Raw genomic sequence first — 17,784 nt, 5'->3', positions numbered from 1 at the left:
TCCATGGCTTAAGGAATCTGCCTGGGAGCATTAGCTCCCCTACCTGCCTGAGGGCAAAAAAGTAGGAAGAGAAGGTAGGCACTGGAGGTGGGACACTGTCAGCATACAGGAGGGCTGTCCACCAGGGCTGCTGCTGAAATCTGACAAGGGCCAAGGGGACGTGGCAAGAAGCACCAAAAGCATCATACAGAAATGTAGCCAAAGTTACTGGAAATGGGAAGAATGTGCTTCTGTCCCTCACACTCACAACCTGCAAAACCATGGGGCAGGGGACATGCCATGCTCTTTTCTCTGAGCCTGGAAATGAGCCCTTAAAATATATTCATTACAGTTCCTTTTCCCTCACGCAACTCATCCATGCAAACAGTGCCTGGGGATGTCCAGTCTGAGCTGAAGCAGAGCCCTGCCCACCCACAAAAGTTATCCATTAATTAACATGTCGGTCTTCTGGAGATACTGTGAATCAATCAAGTAGAACTGCTTGACTCTCAATAAATAAGAGCTGCTATTATTATTATCATTGTTGTTGTTGTTAGCTACAGGGTTTATAAACAATGCCTGGTTCCCAGGAAGCAGGCTGTGTGTAATATAAAAGGTAACATATTTGGGATTGAGATTTCACTGTTCTTAAATGATGGAGCCAGGATTTGAACACAGGCAACACAATCCCCAGTCTGTGGCCTAACCCACCGTGGCCCACAACCTCTCCAGGGGAAATCACTGATTGCATTTATGAAATCATAATGTGATTGTGACTGTAACACATGAGCCACCTCAGGAAGTACCCAGGAAGAATGCTCAGAGGTAATAAGGGAGGCCGCAGGAATTCACAACCAAAGCAAGCTCTCCGGGGCCACCTCATTCCATCCCCCACCCTGAGTAAGGCCAGACACTCAGCACTGAAGAGACTATCTCAGCAGTTATCATCATTGAGTCCTTCAATTGCTCCCAACAGATGGAAAGGGGTAGGAGGCAAGAATGAAGCTGGGGCCTCAGAGAACACTGAATAACAGTGCAGGAGAGTTATAGCCATGGCAGAGGTAATTTTAGCTTGCTTAGCTTTTTAGGACACTGCAAAGAAATTGCATGCAGAGGGGGCAGGTGTGGAGAGCAGTGGATGGGCCTGGAAAGCTGCCATGCCACCTGTGAGGGGAGAGAGCAAAGAAGGAAGCTCATTAACCGTCCCTGGATCATTAACTCAGGGTCCCCAGGGGCATAGTCGCTGAGTTTGGACCTTGCATTTTGTTGGTCTCTTTTCCAGGGTCTCTGGGGACTCCAGTCTGGGATGGGACTCTCAACTCAGGAAGAAGGTGGCAAAAGCAACCACCCCAGACAGAGGAGCCTGGTAATCATTGTTTGGACAGAATGACAATGGCTGCTGCTTACCGAATGCATCCTTTGCTCAGGAAGGGAAACAGCTCAGAGAGGTTAATTAATTGCACAGGGTACTCAGTTGAAAGGGACAGAGCCAGAGATCCAAGGAAGTCCATCTGCACCCCAAATCCATATTCATATTCTTGCCCTTTTTTTATTTTTTAAAGACAAGGTCTCTGTCACCCAGGCTGGAGTGCAGTGGCACAATCAAAGTTCACTGCAGCTTTGAACTCCTGGGCTCATGTAATCCTCCTTCCTCAACCTCCCAAGTATCTGAGACTACAGGTGTGTGCCACTGAGCCCAGCTAATTTTTTTTTTATTGTTTGTAGAGACAGGGTCTCACTACGTTGCCCAGTTTGGTCTTGAACTTCTGGGTTCAAGCAATCTTCTTGTTTTGGCCTCCCCCAAAGTGCTGGCATTACAGGTGTGAGCCACATGCTGGCCCCCAGTTCATATTCTTAACCATTATATTGTTCTGAGTCTTTCAGGATAGATGACAACAGCCCTCCATGGCTAGCAAGAGCATCCAAGAATGCATTAAACAGGTAAGCCAGTGAGAGCATGTGGGTTATTCAAGTAGGCATCAATGGTCCCTTGTTAAGTAATTGATATTTATTTTATTCATTGATATTTATTTTATTTGTTTTTGAGACAGGGTCTCACTCTGTCACTCAGGCTGGAGTGCAGTGGTACAATCATGGTTCACTGCAGCGTTGAACTCCTGAGCTCAAGCATTCCTCCTGCCTCAGCCTCCCAAAGTGCTGGGATTACAGGTGTGAGCCACTGTGCCCAGCTCATTGATATTTACTGAATGTCTCCTATTTATCTGGCCCTGAGGATGGTGGAGCAAAGAAGAGAAACTGAGTCTTGGCTCTTATGGAGAGGATGGGGAAGAGCATTAGCATCAGGTGAGGGCACTAGGAAGGAAATAAAAGAGGCAACACAGAGTGATGGTGACACAGGAGAGTGGCCTGGAAAGGCCTTCTGGAGGAAGAGACATTTGTTTCACCCCTGAATGGTGAGAACACACTTTTGGAAAGATCTGAGGAAAGCAACTCCAAGGCAAGGGAACAGCAAAAGCCCTGAAGCAGGAATGGACTTGGTATGTTTGAGACTTAGAAAAAAAAGAGGTCATTGAGTTGGGAGGGAGTAGGATGAGAGAATGTCAAAGAAATAGGTGGTGCCCTGCTCCCATCCCCAGCCCAGGCTGGGTTAGATGCCCCTTCTCTGTCTCTTATATTTGGCAAATTCTGATTTTCTGTGTCAAGCTTGTTGATTAGCCTCTGAGCTTCTGGTGCCCAGAACAAGTTCAGGAACCGAAGTGGTGCTTAACTGGCGTTCACTGAACCCCACAAGGAGAATGTAGTAACTTGGCAGTTTGAGTGACAGCTCCAGTAGCCACCCAGCAACAAAGAGCAAGTCAAATTTTGCTGCTGACAAGGAGATGAGAGGGACGGCCTAATACGACTTCCTTCTGAATTGGGGAGAAAGCCTCAGAACTTTCTACCTAAGGATCAGGCATCCTGCCTCTTGGCTGCTCAAAGGTTAGGCACAGTTCTGTCCCCTCTGCCTGGACCCTCTTCCTCCAGGGCCATGTAGACTCACTTGCTCACCTCTTCCAGGAATTTCCTTAACTCTTACCTTCCAGGAAGCCTTCTTTGGTCTCTCCTCCCCTACCCCTGGAATTTCTAACCCCTCTTCCACCTTAATTTTTTTCCAGAGCACTTATCACCTCTTGCCACGCCATATATTTTCTATATTTGCTTTGTTTATTGTCTATCCACACCACTAGGAGCTAAGCTCCATAGAAGCAAAGATGTTTGCCTTTTTGTTAACTGTTATGCCAAGTTCATTAAATATTGTTATATAAACGAACAAATGACTAAGTGAGTGATACCAGAGCCAGAATACTCATAAGGCAGAACAAGTATCATCATGGACACCAGCTAAGCTGTGGCACCCCCAAAATAAGACTGTGGTTCAATAAATGTATTCAACACTTACCAATTAGCACATCCACATCTAGAAGGAAGCTATTTCCACATGTACACCTGTGTTTTATGCTTCAGAATTGTCTTTATTCTGCATTCATATTAGCAGATCTGGGGAACACCATAATCTTTTCAATGCTTAAAGCCTTTAAATCCAGCCTTAAATACTGCAGCTGTCTCTGCTGCCAAACCTTAGCTATGAGACAGAGCCATCTAGTGAAAATTCCAACTTCCATTGCCTTTGTATTTTGTAACCTTTCCTCTAAAATTTAGCATCTAAATCAGTAACTCAACCTCTCCTGTGAATATGTTTTACCAGGCTAGGATATGGTTTTGGAAAATGCAGATTCCTGGGCCCAGCAAATCTAGGGATGATGACCAGGCATCATGGTGGGACACCAGCTTAGCAATAGCGCCCCCCAAATAACACTGCTTCCAGTTCAATAAACCACTATTAAAGAGTCTAATAATGTTGGTATCCATCTGGACCTGCAGTCATAGAGAAGAGCTCCAAGCTTAGTGGTTGGTAAAAAGCCTATATCCTTCAAAAATTATGAGTAGATATTATAAATTCCAAAATGATGAAGAGTTCAGGATGAGAAGATGGGAACTCACTCAGAACAAAGCAGCATACTGACTTCTCCTTTGTCTCCTGACAGCATTCCTTCCCCCACCCAGTCACACATGTGGCAAGTTATAGAGCTGTATGAAAGGATACTAAAAACTGGAAAGATTGCTCAATGTCTTCCCGGAAGAAGGTGTTTCCTGTGGCCCAGGAATCTCATGCAAAATCATCCCTTGGAGAAAAGCTTGGGGCAAGTAACTAGAAAATAGTAAACTCTCCCAAATTACCACCTGCCAAATGAGTCTTTGACATCTTTGAAACTGCCCCAGAACCTCGACAACACAATATATATTTAAAAAAAAAAATGGACTGCCAGAGAAGTGGTCAGCCACGCATTGAACGCTTGTGCTTCTAAAACGTTCCTATCTATAATATCATTGCCTCTTCCCTGCAGGCACCTGAGTCCTGGAGCTCTGGTGGTTTTGCCCAAGGCCACTCAGATGACAGAGTTCTGTAGAGTACTCCCCAAGGCATCTGTGACCTGCTTACTTCAGCTCAGAGAATGCCAGGGTAGTGTTGGAGGGAACAACCTCAGCTTCAAGGGGGATGTTGCCAGAAGGGGGAGGCCCAGCCCTGGGCATGGTCCAAACCCAGCACCCATGGAGACCAAGCAGGCCCAGGCTAAGACTGCAGGAGCAGGAGTGCAGTGATGGAGTAACAGCTTGTCTCTGCACTCCCAGCATCCACTCTCTCATCCTCTGGTAGGTAAGCACCCAAATTTTCTTTAGGGATCCTCCTCTCCTACTCTCAGTCCATGCAGTTTGAATGGTGGTGACCATGAGCCCCAGGACCTCCCTAGGCAGGCCATTATTCTGCCTCCTCCCTTTCTTTACAATTATTGGTTCAGAGCTGAGCACATGACCTGGGCCTGGCCAATCAACAAATAATATCCCATTGTCTTCCTTTCTCTACAATGATTAGTTCAGAGCTTACCACATAACCCAGGCCAAATACTCTTCAGCTCTCTAACTGCCTTAGGCCATTAAAATCCCAAATCAAATATTGCTGACCTGGCTTGTGTCAAGTGCCCATCACTGGATTAGTCACTATGGCCAGGAGCAGATGGACCCTCACTAGACAGAACTGGTCTGTGGCCATTCATGGAGCCAGGGGCGAGGGGAGTTCCATCTGAACACAGAGAGTGGCAGAGGCAGTGTTTCCTGACTTAGATGCTCCTGTTCCATTTGTTCCACAAATGTTTAAACATCACATATACTTGGTTAAAGTAGAAAATAAAAAACAGCCTTTGTTCGTTCTCTCTCTCTCTCTCTCTCTCTCTCTCTCTCTCTCTCCCCCCCTCCCTCCCTCCCTCCCTCTCTGTTTTTTGTTTTGTTTTATTTTTTGAGATAGAGTCTCTTGTCTCCCAGGCTGGAGTGCAATGGCCTGATATCAGCTCACTGCAACCTCTGCCTCCCAGGTTCAAGTGATTCTCCTGCCTCAGCCTCCCAAGTAGCTGGGATTAAAGGTGTGTGCCACCACACCCAGCTAATTTTTTGTAATGTTTTTTAGTGGAGACAGAGTTTCACCACGTTGGTCAGGCTGGTTTTCAACTCCTGGCCTCAAGCAACCCACTCGTCTTGGCCTTCCAAAGTAGTAGGATTACAGGCATGAGCCACCACACCTGGCCTGTTCACCATATGATAGAGACACTCACCATTGCTACTCAATGTGGGTAAAACATGGGCACCACTGTTCAATTTCTGGCTATTCTACTCTGGCTGTTTGCCCTTCGAAGTTATTTAGTATTCTGTGCCTCTGTTTGCTCATCTGGAAAATGGTGATAACATTCATACCTGCCTTACTATGTGGTTTAAGAGAATCAACATTCTTAGGACAGAGCTTGGTGAGAGTAACTGCTGTTGTTTTGGTTTGAGATTCTGAGAACCACTCTTCTGGATCATTCACACATGCTGTAGTTTGGGTGGGTGCCATTAGAGGAGTATTGCTCACAGATAATAGAAAATTGTTTCAATGGTCCTTTTAGAACAAAAGGGTCCTTTCCCAATGTCTGTGTTAATTTCTATAGACTCAGATCTGACATGGTTCCCAGCCCTCCTGGACCCCTACTCAGTCTTGTGGGACTGATGGGTTCAGCACTCACATGCCCCACCCTAACTCTAAGAGCATGGGCCTTGTAATCTGTAAGAGCCCAAGCTGAAGACATCCCACAAGACTCATGTCTTGCTCTGAGTCTGTACTGCTGGGAAGGGAGCAGAATGCAGTGAAATGGAAAAGAAATGAATGGAGCAAACGAAAAGTGGAAGACAGGAAGCTATTTCCACATGTACACTTGTGTTTTATGCTTTAGTATTGTCTTTATTCTGCATTAATATTGGCAGGTCTGGGGAACACTATAATCTTTTCAATGCTTAAAGCCTTTAAATCCAGCCTTAAATACTGCAGCTGTCTGTGCTGCCAAAGAGAGGAGCCTGGATTGAAGTGGGAGGGGTGGGGGTGGCCAACTGGGGAGAGAGGAGGGAGGTAGGATGGGATAGGATGAAGGGAGGAAGAGAGAAGTGGTGAAGTGGAGTAAGATGGGACTTATTTCCTGATCAAGCACACCTCTACCCCTGACATGGTCATCATCTAAACATGACATCAGGGGATGATTTGGGGAGGGTTCCTCAAGGTTGTCTTCCTTGGTAAGATCAATAAGAGGGAAGAGAATAGCCACTGTACAGGTGCAAGTAAGGGTCCCTCCGAGTGTACCTTTTGGTGCTTACCTAGTCAAAGCTCACCAAGCCTTGTGCTTCCCTCTTCCTCAACCCACAGAGCGTCTCCCAGAACCCAGCCATGCCCTTAAACATTCCATGAAGGCCTCAGTGAAGTGTTATGACTTTCATGCTTTGTTCTCACGCAGTCATTAGTGGCAGAGGCCCCCAGGCTCTCATAGGGAGCATTCATTGGTGGGAGTCAAATCCCAGGCATCAGGTGAGGACACTAGTGATTACCTGACTTCCCCCTGTCCCACAGCCAGTGTCAGAACCTTGGTGACAATCTACATATTCAGACTCCCAATTTAAATCATGTTGGAGATGGGCTGACAACTGAAGTGGGAAAAAGACTGAGAAAAAAAAAAAGTCTGTAAATCAGTGCCTTGCTACTCCTCAGACCAAAGGAGCTTCTCTTATGTCAGGACATGACCTCCCTTTCCCTCTCCCCAGACAGAGCCCCACAGAGGGTCTCTGAAGAGGGAATCCCAGATGGGAATCCTCAGATATCTGGGGAGCTGGCCAGGTCTTGGCATCTCAGGGTCATAGATTCACTAATGACTCCTGTTGTTGAGCAGAGCTTGGACTGGTGGGCAGAGTGCTAGAAGTCATTATAGCAAGCAGGGTGGACCGGGTGTGGTGGTTCAAGCCTTTAATTCCAGCACTTTAGGGGGCCCAAGTCAGGTGGATCACCTGAGGTCAGGAGTTCAAGACCAGCCTGACCAACATGGTGAAACTCATCTCTACAAAAAATACAAAAGTTAGCCAGATGTGATGGCTTGTGCCTGTAGTCCCAGCTAGTCAGGAGGCTGAGGCAAGAGAATCGCTTGAACCCAGGGGGCAGAGATATACCTAAGAAGTCCAGAAGTCGATGCTTCCAATATAAATAAAGGTAGGTAATATAGAAAAAAATCCAGACAAGGAGATGTCAATGCTCACGTTTCATCATCAGGTTTCTGCCTCTCTTCTTCCATCCATTGCCTCTGATTTTCTGTGTTTAATTTATTCTCAAGCACACTACTTTTATGTGGTGAGAAAAATGGCACTTGGAAAATTCTGTTTCAATGGTCCTTTCAGAACTACAGTATCTCTCACTCAATGTCTGTGTTAATTCCTCTAAAATGACTCAGACCTGATGTGGCTCCCAGCCTTCTTGGACCCCTCCTATCTGTGGGACAGATGGGTACAGAACTCACATACTTCACCCTGGGTGTGAGTAAAAGCATGGGCCTTATAATCTTGGCTCATATGGAAAAAGAAAGGGGAAATTCCAGAAGATGGAAAAAGGAAGGGGAAATTACGTAACAGTTTTCTGTCAGATGGGACAGTGGTTCAAAGCAGAGGTTATGAGCCTGAGGCTGTGTATCTCTGTCACCCAGTGTGAACTTGGGCAAGCCTCTGGACCCTCTCCATCCACTTCCCTCACTGGCATTCCAAAACACACACACACACACACACACGCACACACACACACCACATACTTTGATTATTTTAAGACAATTGTTGATTCACATGAAGTTTTAAGAAATACTAGAGATTATAAGCTCACGCCTGTAATCCAGGCACTTTGGGAGGTCAAGAGGGCAGATCACTTGAGGTCAGAAGTTCAAGACCAGCCTGGCCAACATGGCAAAACCCCATCTCTACTAAAAATACAAAAATTAGCCAGGAATGTTGCTGTGCGCCTGTAATCCCAGCTACTCAAGGGGCTGAGGCAGGAGAATCGCTTGAACCTGGGGAGCTGAGATTGCAGTGAGCCAAGATAGTGCCATTACACTCCAGCCTAGGTGACAGAGTGAGACTCTGTCAAAAAAAAGAAGGAAAGAAAGAGAGAAAGAGAGAACGGAAGGAAGGAGGGAGGAAGGGAGGGAAGGAAATAAGGAAGAAAGGAAGGAAGGAAGAGAGGGAGGGAGGGAGGAAAAGTAATAGAAATCACAGAGCCTTTTACTCATTTTCCCCCATAGTGACAGCTTGCATAAATGTAGTACAATATCACAATCAGGAAATTCACATTGATACCATCCACCAACCTTAGATTTTGCCAGTTTTACACGCACTCATGTGAGCTTGTGTGTGTGTTTAGTTCTATGTAGTTTTATCATGTACAAAGATTTGTGTGGCCCCCACCATAGTCAAGATCTACCACCATGAGGTCCCTTGTGCTGTCCTTTCATTGCAACAGCTACCCACCTCCCTTCCCTACTCTCTGATCTGCAGCGATCATTAATCTTGTCTCCATTTCTATAATTTTGTGATTGCAAGAATGCTATAGAAATAGAATCATACAGCAGGTAACCTTTCAAGATTGTTTTTTTCTTTCACTCAGCATAATTCCCTTGATATTCATCCAAATGGTTGTATGTATCAATAGCTTGTTCCTTTTTATTGCTGACTAGTAATTCATAGTATGGATGTTCCACTGTTTAACTGTTTGCTTTTTGAAGGACATTTGGATTGTTTCCAATTATTGGCTGTTAGAAATAAAGCTGCTGTGAACATTCACGTACAAGCTTTTGTATGAATGTAAGTTTTCATTTATCTGGGACAAATGCCCAAGTGTATAATTGCTGGGTTGTATGGCAAACATGTATTTAATTTCATAAAAAACTGTCATATCTTATTTCAGAATGTCTGTTTAATTTTACATTGCCACCAGCAATGATTGTGTGATCCCAGTTCTCCACATCCTCACCAGCATTTGGCATTATCACTATTTATTTATTTTTACTGTGCCAATAGATGTGTAATGGTATCTCATTGTAGTTTACCTTTCATTCCCAACAGCTAATGACGTTCAAGATCTTTTCACGTGGTTCTCATCGACTTTTGTGAGGAGGTCAGTCTTAAGAATGTTTTCTCACCTGATAAATGGAGAGAACAATAGGACAATATTTACCATCCAGAGATGTTATGAAAGTTCTCATAAGCACCTAGAAAATTGGTATTCAAGAAACATTAGGGCATGGTGGCTCATGCCTGTAATTCCAGAACTCTGGGAGGCTGAAGCAGGAGAATCACTTGAGTCCAGGAGTTTCGGACAAGCCTGGGTAATATAGTGAGACCTCGACTCTCCAAAAATTTTAAAAATTAGCCAGGCATAGTGGCACATGCCTGTAGTTCCAGCTACTTGAAAGGCTAGGGTGGGAGGATTGCTTGATCCTAGGAGGTTGAGGCTGTAGTCAGCTCTGATTGCACCACTGCACTCCAGCCTAAGTGACAGAGAAAGACCATGTCTCTCAAAAAAGAAAAAAAAAATGGTCAGGTGTGGTGGTTCATGCCCGTAATCTCAGCACTTTGGGAGGCTGAGATGGGCAGATCACTTGAGGTCAGGAATTTAAGGCCAGGCTGGTCTCTACTAAAAATACAAAAATTAGCCAGGTATAGTATCACACACATGTAATTCCAGCTACTCCAGAGGCTGCCTCAAGTGAGGCAAGAGACTCACTTGAACCTGGGAGGTGATGGTTGCAGTAAGCTGAGATCAAGCCACTGCACTCTAGCCTAGGTGATAGAGTGAGACTTAAAGGCACTTAAAACAGTGCTTTTCCCTCCAGAACTCAGCATACAGAGGCCCCCAATTAAGCCTTGTCCCTCCAACTGACACTTCATACACACCATCATCTCCCAGTGCACCACCGTCACTTGCTGGGGTCAGGGCAGAAAACCCCGGATACAAACTCTCCCTTTAAGGATTTTTACCCCACCAGAGCTCTCCATTGCCTCCAGGAGAAGACACAAAGGATTGGGTCTGGGAGCTGGGTGAGATTACATTTATCTAAGAAGCTTCCAAATGAAAACTAGCATTTGTATTTATTGCATTTCACCTCCAAATTTGATTACATTTCTCTCCTGCTGTAAATCTGCCTTTCCTTCTGCCAAGTTATTATTAAAGCCCGGACAAAATTGGTGGAGTGATATGTAAAATTTCCATCTTGGCTTTGACATTCCAGGAAGTTACAAACCAATTACAGCTGCTGAGCCTCAGGCCCTGATGAATCACAGAGCACAGCAAGGGATGGAGGAGGCCAGAGCGGGGACAGGAGGGAGATAGTGAGTTAGGAATCAAAGGTCAATTAAAATAAAACAGTCAATTTTAATTTGAATGTCTTGCTTATATTCACATCCCATTCCCATAAGTGGTAAAGCAAATGAAGCTTATTCATTTGTGTGGGCATGGTGTGTGTGTGTGTGTGTGTGTGTGTGTGTGTGTGTTAGGACAATAAAGACTTTTGAAATGGCTTCAGAATCTCAGAGATTTGAAATTTGAAATGTCCCAGAGAGAAAACATACAATCTGGTGACCCACCCAAATGTCAGGGCAGCTGCCTAAACAAAGAGCCATCAGCATTAGCCTTGGGGCATGTGGTTCTAAATGACACCAGTTCTAACTTTGGGAGTTGGCATCTCTGTGTTTGAGCCCTCACTTCATCACTGAATATGCGTAACTTCTCTGTGCCTCTATTGTCTCATCGGTAAAATGAGGACAATAATGCCTTTCCCTGCTGATTACTTTAAAGATTAAGATAAATAATATAGCTAAGGTGTTAAGCACGACGCCTCACCAGGTGTGCAATGTTACTTTCTCCAAGGAAATAACAACCGGTGGGTCCCAAGTCCAGTCAAATAACCTCAAATAACTATAGTTCGACTAGACCTTAATGTACTGTATACTTTCACAATAGAGGCTTAGGTTCCAGGGCAGTTGATTTTCTTTTCCTTCATGTGAACTTCTTTTTCCTGGCCCTCTACTAAGGGCGAATGCTTGGTTCGATTCAGCACCATGGACAGCAGAGATTGTACCAGCCGAGCTATCAGAGTTTCATTCGTGGACCCTCATCTTGTGGCCCCTTCCTGTCAGCTCATGGCTCAGACATCCTGTGAGCTGTACAGTTGATCTGGTTTTAGGTTGCAGTCTTAATCTCTGACTTTCATCAGTATGGGAAATTTACTTCTCTTTTTTTTTTTTGAGACGGAGTTTCACTCTGTCACAAGATGCACATGGGGACAGCTCAAGAGTAGCCCTACCTGAGGAGAGGGTGATGGTGTTAGCCTGGGGTTGAAGAGAGAAGAAGGCAGAAAACAATATCCACGCATAACATAGCTCTTCAGACAGTAATCAACACCTGTTAGTTCATCTTCAAGGTTTGATTCCTGGGAACACCTGCTCCTCTATTCCCTGAGCATCTGATATTGTCCTTGAAAGCAGAATGCCAGCCTCCCAGGGAGGAGCAGAGACACCAACAAACAGCTAGCAGAAGTCACCCAGCTGGCCTTCTCTCCTTCTCCCAGCCCTGGGCCTTTGTTTGCGAGGGCCAACCCACAGGCTGCTTTCTTGCTCTGCCCACCGCTGAGACCCGTTCTTCAGGAGTCCCTGGTATTCATGTTTCCTGAGGAATCCAGCCCCACTTTGCTCCATACTCTGAGTGATCAGGTGAGGACTCCAAGCCAGCAACGGAGAAATCAGAGGGCCCCTTTCCCCCATCTCCCTCCTGGACTTCTGCCCAGGTCTCTCTATGTATAACGGTACTGCTCCCAGGTCTAGACTAGATCAAACTTGAAGGAGGTTTTCTCATTTGTCTCTATATTCGTAGTTTTCAAATTGCCATCCTGGGATTTGCAGCATCACCTGAGAGGTTTTTAGAAATGTAAATTCCTTTTTAAAAAAATTTTGTTTTCATGGGTTATTGGGGAACAGGTGGTGTTTGGTTACATGAGTAGGTTCTTTAGTGGTGATTTATGAGATTTTGGTGCACCCATCACTCAAGCAGTACACACTGCACTGATTTGTAGTTTTTTATCCCTAATCTGCTTCCCACCCTTTCCTCCCAAGTCTCCAAAGTTTATTGTGTCTTCCTTATGGCTTTGCATCCTCATAGCTTAGCACCCCCTTATGAGTGAGAACATATGATGTTTGACTTTCCATTCCTGAGTTACTTCACTTAGAATAATAGTCTCCAACCTTGGGCTCCATTCGAGACCTGCTAAAACAGAAACTCCAGAGATGAGGACCAGCAATCTCTTTGAACAAGACCTCCAGGTGATTCTGATGCACACTGAAGTTTGAGAACCCCTTTTGAACAGAAATAACAAGAAGTGGATGCCTAAATTCCACCATATGGAATTGTTCTATTGTTCATCCCAGTTGATGGACTCTTGGATTAGTTTCATTTTTTTCTTACAATAGCAAAAAGTATGTATTGAACATGCTTTCATGTATACCTTCATGGACCCATGCAGGTATTTCTACACAACATATTCTTTTAAAATGATTTACTAGGACAAATGATGTACCCACTTGAATGTTAATAGATATGCCAGATGGACTTCCTAAAAGGTTGTACCAATTTGCACTCCCACCACAGAGAATGAAGGGGTACATGTCCCCACAGCCTTTCCAGCTTAAATTAAGTATATCACATGTTTTCACTTTCTTTTCCAATTTGAGAGGTGAAAATTTATCTTGTTTTGATTTGCACTTCTTTAAGAGTGAAATTGAGCATCTTTTCCTGTATTTATTAGCCACTTTAGCACAGTACTTTCTTGGTTCTCTCAATTTTCAGCAATCAGTATGTATGACTTGTAAAACATTTTTTAAAAAAGAAAAAAGATGCTAGTCCCCTCTTTTCTGCAAAGCACAGTCTTACGAAGGAGCCAGTGTGGGGTCAAGTGTGGGATGACCAACCATAGTGATTTGGCCAAGATGGAGGGGTTTCTCTGGACATGGGATCTTCAGTGCTAAAACTGAGAAAGTCCAAAGCAAACCACAATTCACTGGCCACCTAGGCGAGTGACTTGCCCAGAGTATCACACAGAAAATCAGCAGCCAGCCTGAGGGGAGGTTCCTAAACCCAGATCCCCTGCCCAGGGCTCCTTCTTCTCCAGGCGCCTCTCATGGAGAAACAGAGATGGACACCAAGGAGTTGGGCAATATGACTTGTCAATCTCTCCCAACTAGACAAGAAGCTCCTTTTGCGCATTTACTTCTTCTTCTTCTTTTTTTTTTTTTTAGGTGGAGTTTCACTTTTGTTACCCAGGCTGGAGTGCAATGCCGCAATCTCGGCTCACCACAACCTCCGCCTCCTGGGTTCAGGCAATTCTCCTGCCTCAGCCTCCTGAGTAGCTGGGATTACAGGCACGCACCACCATGCCCAGCAAATTTTTTGTATTCTTAGTAGAGATGGGGTTTCACCATGTTGACCAGGATGGTCTCGATCTCTTGACTTCATTATCCACCCGCCTCAGCCTCCCAAAGTGCTGGGATTACAGGCGTGAGCCACTGCGCCTGACCCACACATTTACTTCTTTAGCCTGGCGTTTATCACAGAAGCTGGCAAAGAGTTGGTAGCCAGCTTTAGACTAAAGGCATTATCACAGTGTCAAGGAAGGGCAAGAGAGGCAGTACTGCAGCATCCACAAAATCACAATCCACACACAATCAGGATCCATCTCATGACTTTTACAGGGAAATGCATTTGAAGGACCATGGGCTTTGGGTGGACAGACTCAAGCTCTAATCATCCCAGTCTCATTACTTACAAGCTGTCTAACCTTGGAAAATTCCTCTTCCCAGACCTTAGTTTTCTCATCTCTAAGATGGGACCAATAATACCTACCTCTTAGCAGAATGGTTAAGACAGGAAGCAGAAACAAGGAAGAGATGACAAATAGGGCAGGTCATTCTTTCTCTCAATGAGAGGAGAATGAGCACCTGGAGTGGCTCACCTGGTCGCCACAAGAGAATGAGTGGCATCTGCTTCGGGGCTCTGCACAAAAGAGCTTGGCCAAGGCTCCACTGGAGGCTAAAATACAGTATAGACTCTTCTCACCAAGGCAGGCTCTCTAGCACAAGGCTGAATGTGCCTGGAGAAGGAGGTACATTTTCTTTCTAGAAGGAGCCCTTTTCCTCCCAAACTGAACAGCTGTGGGACTGTGTCTGCCCAGAGGGAGCACATTTTTGCAAATTCACACAAAGCAGCAAGCCCTGATCTATATTAGCCCCACGTATCAGAGCCCCTCTGACCTCTCCTATCCCTTGGTTCCCCTCCTGCGGACCCCAGCATCAGGCCAGGCTCACCCTGACAGATCATTTGAAGAGCAGACTCTTTTGCTCATTATGAATCATAAATCATCTGCAGAACAGGAAGTTGCTTCAATGCTGGCATGAGGTCACTGGGAATCCCTACAGAGGGCAGATGGGCTGACTGTTAGGAAGAGAGCTGGCCATCAAGGATGCAAGTGAGTCTCCAGCACAGCTTTATGCACTAGCCAAGGTTTGGGTTCCAGATGCTGAAGCACCTTTGCCCTGGCTTGGCCATGTGTGTTTACAGACCATCAGGAGCCCAGCTGTGGATCTCAGGGAGGTCTTTGTTCAGAATACCAAATCTTCCAGGCAGACGGTTCTGCTCAATTAAGAGAAAAAGAAAAGAAGACTGCTAAATGTTCAGTTTACTTACTTTGCTGCAAATATCCAACCCAAGGGAGAGGGTAATCTAATACATTCTGAGATGATTTAAACTCATTTAAATAAAAAAAAAGGATTCTCCAGCAGTGAGCTGCACAGAGATGGGGGGTTTGATGATGCCACAGAACAAGCTAAAAATGTGGCTCAGAAAAGAGAGAAAACCAGTAGAGGTAACTTAAAATCTGACCACTCAACCAGCTAGCCAACCAACTCAACAGACAGGCAAGCCCAGACCAGGAGTAAGCCCCCAACACTATGTGAGGCCAGGATGAATGGTTTTTGTTTCTGTTGTCAGTGTTCAACCTGAATAAATCATCCTGGAGGAGGGGGAGCTGCAATCAATTAAACCAAAGTAATACCCTGATAAAAGGGCTATGTGATAATAAAAATCAAGTACATTTATTCGGCTGTTGCCCAAATGTTTCACACCCTGTATTCAAGGCACAGGCTCCTCATCTGTCACATCTAGGCAGACATAATTCATGCATTCCCTCTGTTGCCATCAGATACAAAACACCCACTTCCTCAGCATGCACACCACTCATCTAGAGACCATCCAGAGATGGCATCTGCACATGCAGACCCCTCACCTCACTGACACACGCACACTCATCCATTCACCCACCTCAGAACCCCACCTATACCAGTGGTCAACCATCTGTGCCAACAAGATTGTGGGAAATTCTGCAGCTCTGGTGGTATCAACTCTCATGCCTCAGGAAGGTCCTAGCCCCCATGGTCTCTGTGGTGCCGGGTCCAAGTCACCACACCACAAGGGTGGCCCTGTTCTGCTCAGGTTGTAAGGTCTCTGCTGACTCCCATAGCCCCAGGGTGCTCATCTGCAAGTAGGTACCTATATTCTATCCTAGACCACTGGGGATCCAAGAAAGACCCACACCTACCTCTGTCCTTTAGAAACCCTGCTTGCTCTGTTCCCTAAATCAGAGGATCATAAATATAGGAGAAACCAAGAGCCAGCCTGGTGATATAAACAAAAGCAGCAGACCAGAGGGGCTTGGGTCAGTGTAGACCCTAGCCCCACTTCAAGAAGGCAGTTGCTGCTCAACTCCTAGATGACAAAAACCTATGGTATTTCCAAATGAACCTGCCCATTATTAAAATGCTGTCTAGTAGTTCAAGACCAGCCTGGCCAACATGGCAAAACCCCTTGTCTACTAAAAGTACAAAAATTAGCCAGGCATGGTGGCAGACATCTGTTATCCCTGCTACTCAGGAGGCTGAGGCAGGAGAATCGCTTCAACCCCAGGGGTGGAGGGTGCAGTAAGACAAGATCATCACTACACTCCAGCCTGGGTGACAGAGAGAGACTCTGTCTCTAAAAATAAATAAATAAAAAATAAAATGCTGTCTAATGCTTTGAATCCCCCCTCCTCCAGGACAAAAATGAAACAATCTGTTTACAACGTGGTCTGTTCTCTCTGCTATCTAGTGAATGGTGGCTTTTGCCTGCATTTTGAGACAGATTTGGTCAATTGTAATCACTAATAGCCTTTCCAATTATTTTGTATGTGCAAAAAAATTGGGGGATGGGTGGCCAGTCATGGTGGCTCACACCTGTAATCCCAGCACTTTGGCCAAGGCGGGTGGACCACCTGAAGCCAGGAGTTTGAGATCAGCCTGCCCACCATGGTGAAACCTCATCTCTACTAAAAATACAAAAAACTAGCCGGGAGTGGTGATGGGTGCCTGTCATTCCAGCTACTCAGGAGGCTGAGGCAGGAGAATCGCTTGAACCCAGAGTTGAAGATTGCAGCGAGCCGAGATTGCGCCACTGCACTCCAGCCTGGGCAACAAGAGCAAGACTCCATCTCAAAAAAAAAAAAAAAAAAAAAAAAAATGGGGTTTTGGAGGATGGGCCTCATAGTCACAACAATATTTCTGATGGAGTATTTTCCACATATGATAATTATCTTGGACCTAAGCACAGAAGTCTGCTCCATGCTAACCTGTGCTCCTTTCTAATTCTTCTTTTTCTCTACTCCTGTGGTCCTCCCTGTCTTCACACAGTGGTCTCAGCCTCCCTGCTGCTTGTAGAAAGGAATGTCCTGAAGAGACCCTATGCCACTGCAAAGCAGAATTTCCCACTAGTTGTTTGAATGACACTAGCACCTAGGGAAATTACTGCTTCTCTGGCCATATAAACAGAAAATTCTGTAATCCCCAAAGAGATGATACCAAGCACAGGAAAGAGCCAAAGCTTTGCTGGCCAGGCACGGTGGCTCACACCTGTAATCCCAGCATTCTGGGAGCCTGAAGCAGCTGGATCACTTGAGGTCAGGAGTCTGAGACCAGCCTGGCCAACAGGGTGAAACCCAGTATCTACTAAAAATACAAAAATCAGCCAGGTGTAGTGGTAGGTACCTGTAATCCCAGCTACTTGGAAAGCTGAGGCAGGAGAATCACCTGAACCTGGGAGGTTACAGTGAGTTGAGATCACGCCACTGAAGTCTAGCCTGAGTGACAGAGTGAGACTCTGTTCCCCTCCTCCACCCAAAGAGAGCCAAAGCTTTACAACAGACTCACCTAATTTTGAATCTCACTTCAGCTATTTACCACCTGTGCAACCTTGGGCAAGTTACTTAACATCTCTGAACTTGGTTT

At 45.4% G+C, this 17,784-nt stretch overlaps 1 protein-coding gene across 1 annotated transcript in view; it reads right to left on the bottom strand.

The window, feature by feature from the left end:
- Nucleotides 1-17,784, bottom strand: part of USP31 (ubiquitin specific peptidase 31) — a 143,050-nt gene that overhangs the window by 14,587 nt on the left and 110,679 nt on the right. The window contains exon 19 of the transcript XR_012512750.1: nucleotides 9,471-9,563. The gene's annotated coding sequence lies outside the window, so the exon portion shown is untranslated. The remainder of the gene's footprint in view (nucleotides 1-9,470; nucleotides 9,564-17,784) is intronic.

Source organism: Saimiri boliviensis, chromosome 12 (genome assembly GCF_048565385.1).
Source record: "Saimiri boliviensis isolate mSaiBol1 chromosome 12, mSaiBol1.pri, whole genome shotgun sequence".
In the NCBI taxonomy this organism is placed as follows: Eukaryota; Metazoa; Chordata; class Mammalia; order Primates; family Cebidae; genus Saimiri; species Saimiri boliviensis.
Note: the sequence above shows the minus strand (reverse complement) of the source record. Positions and strands in the feature narration are given on the sequence as shown.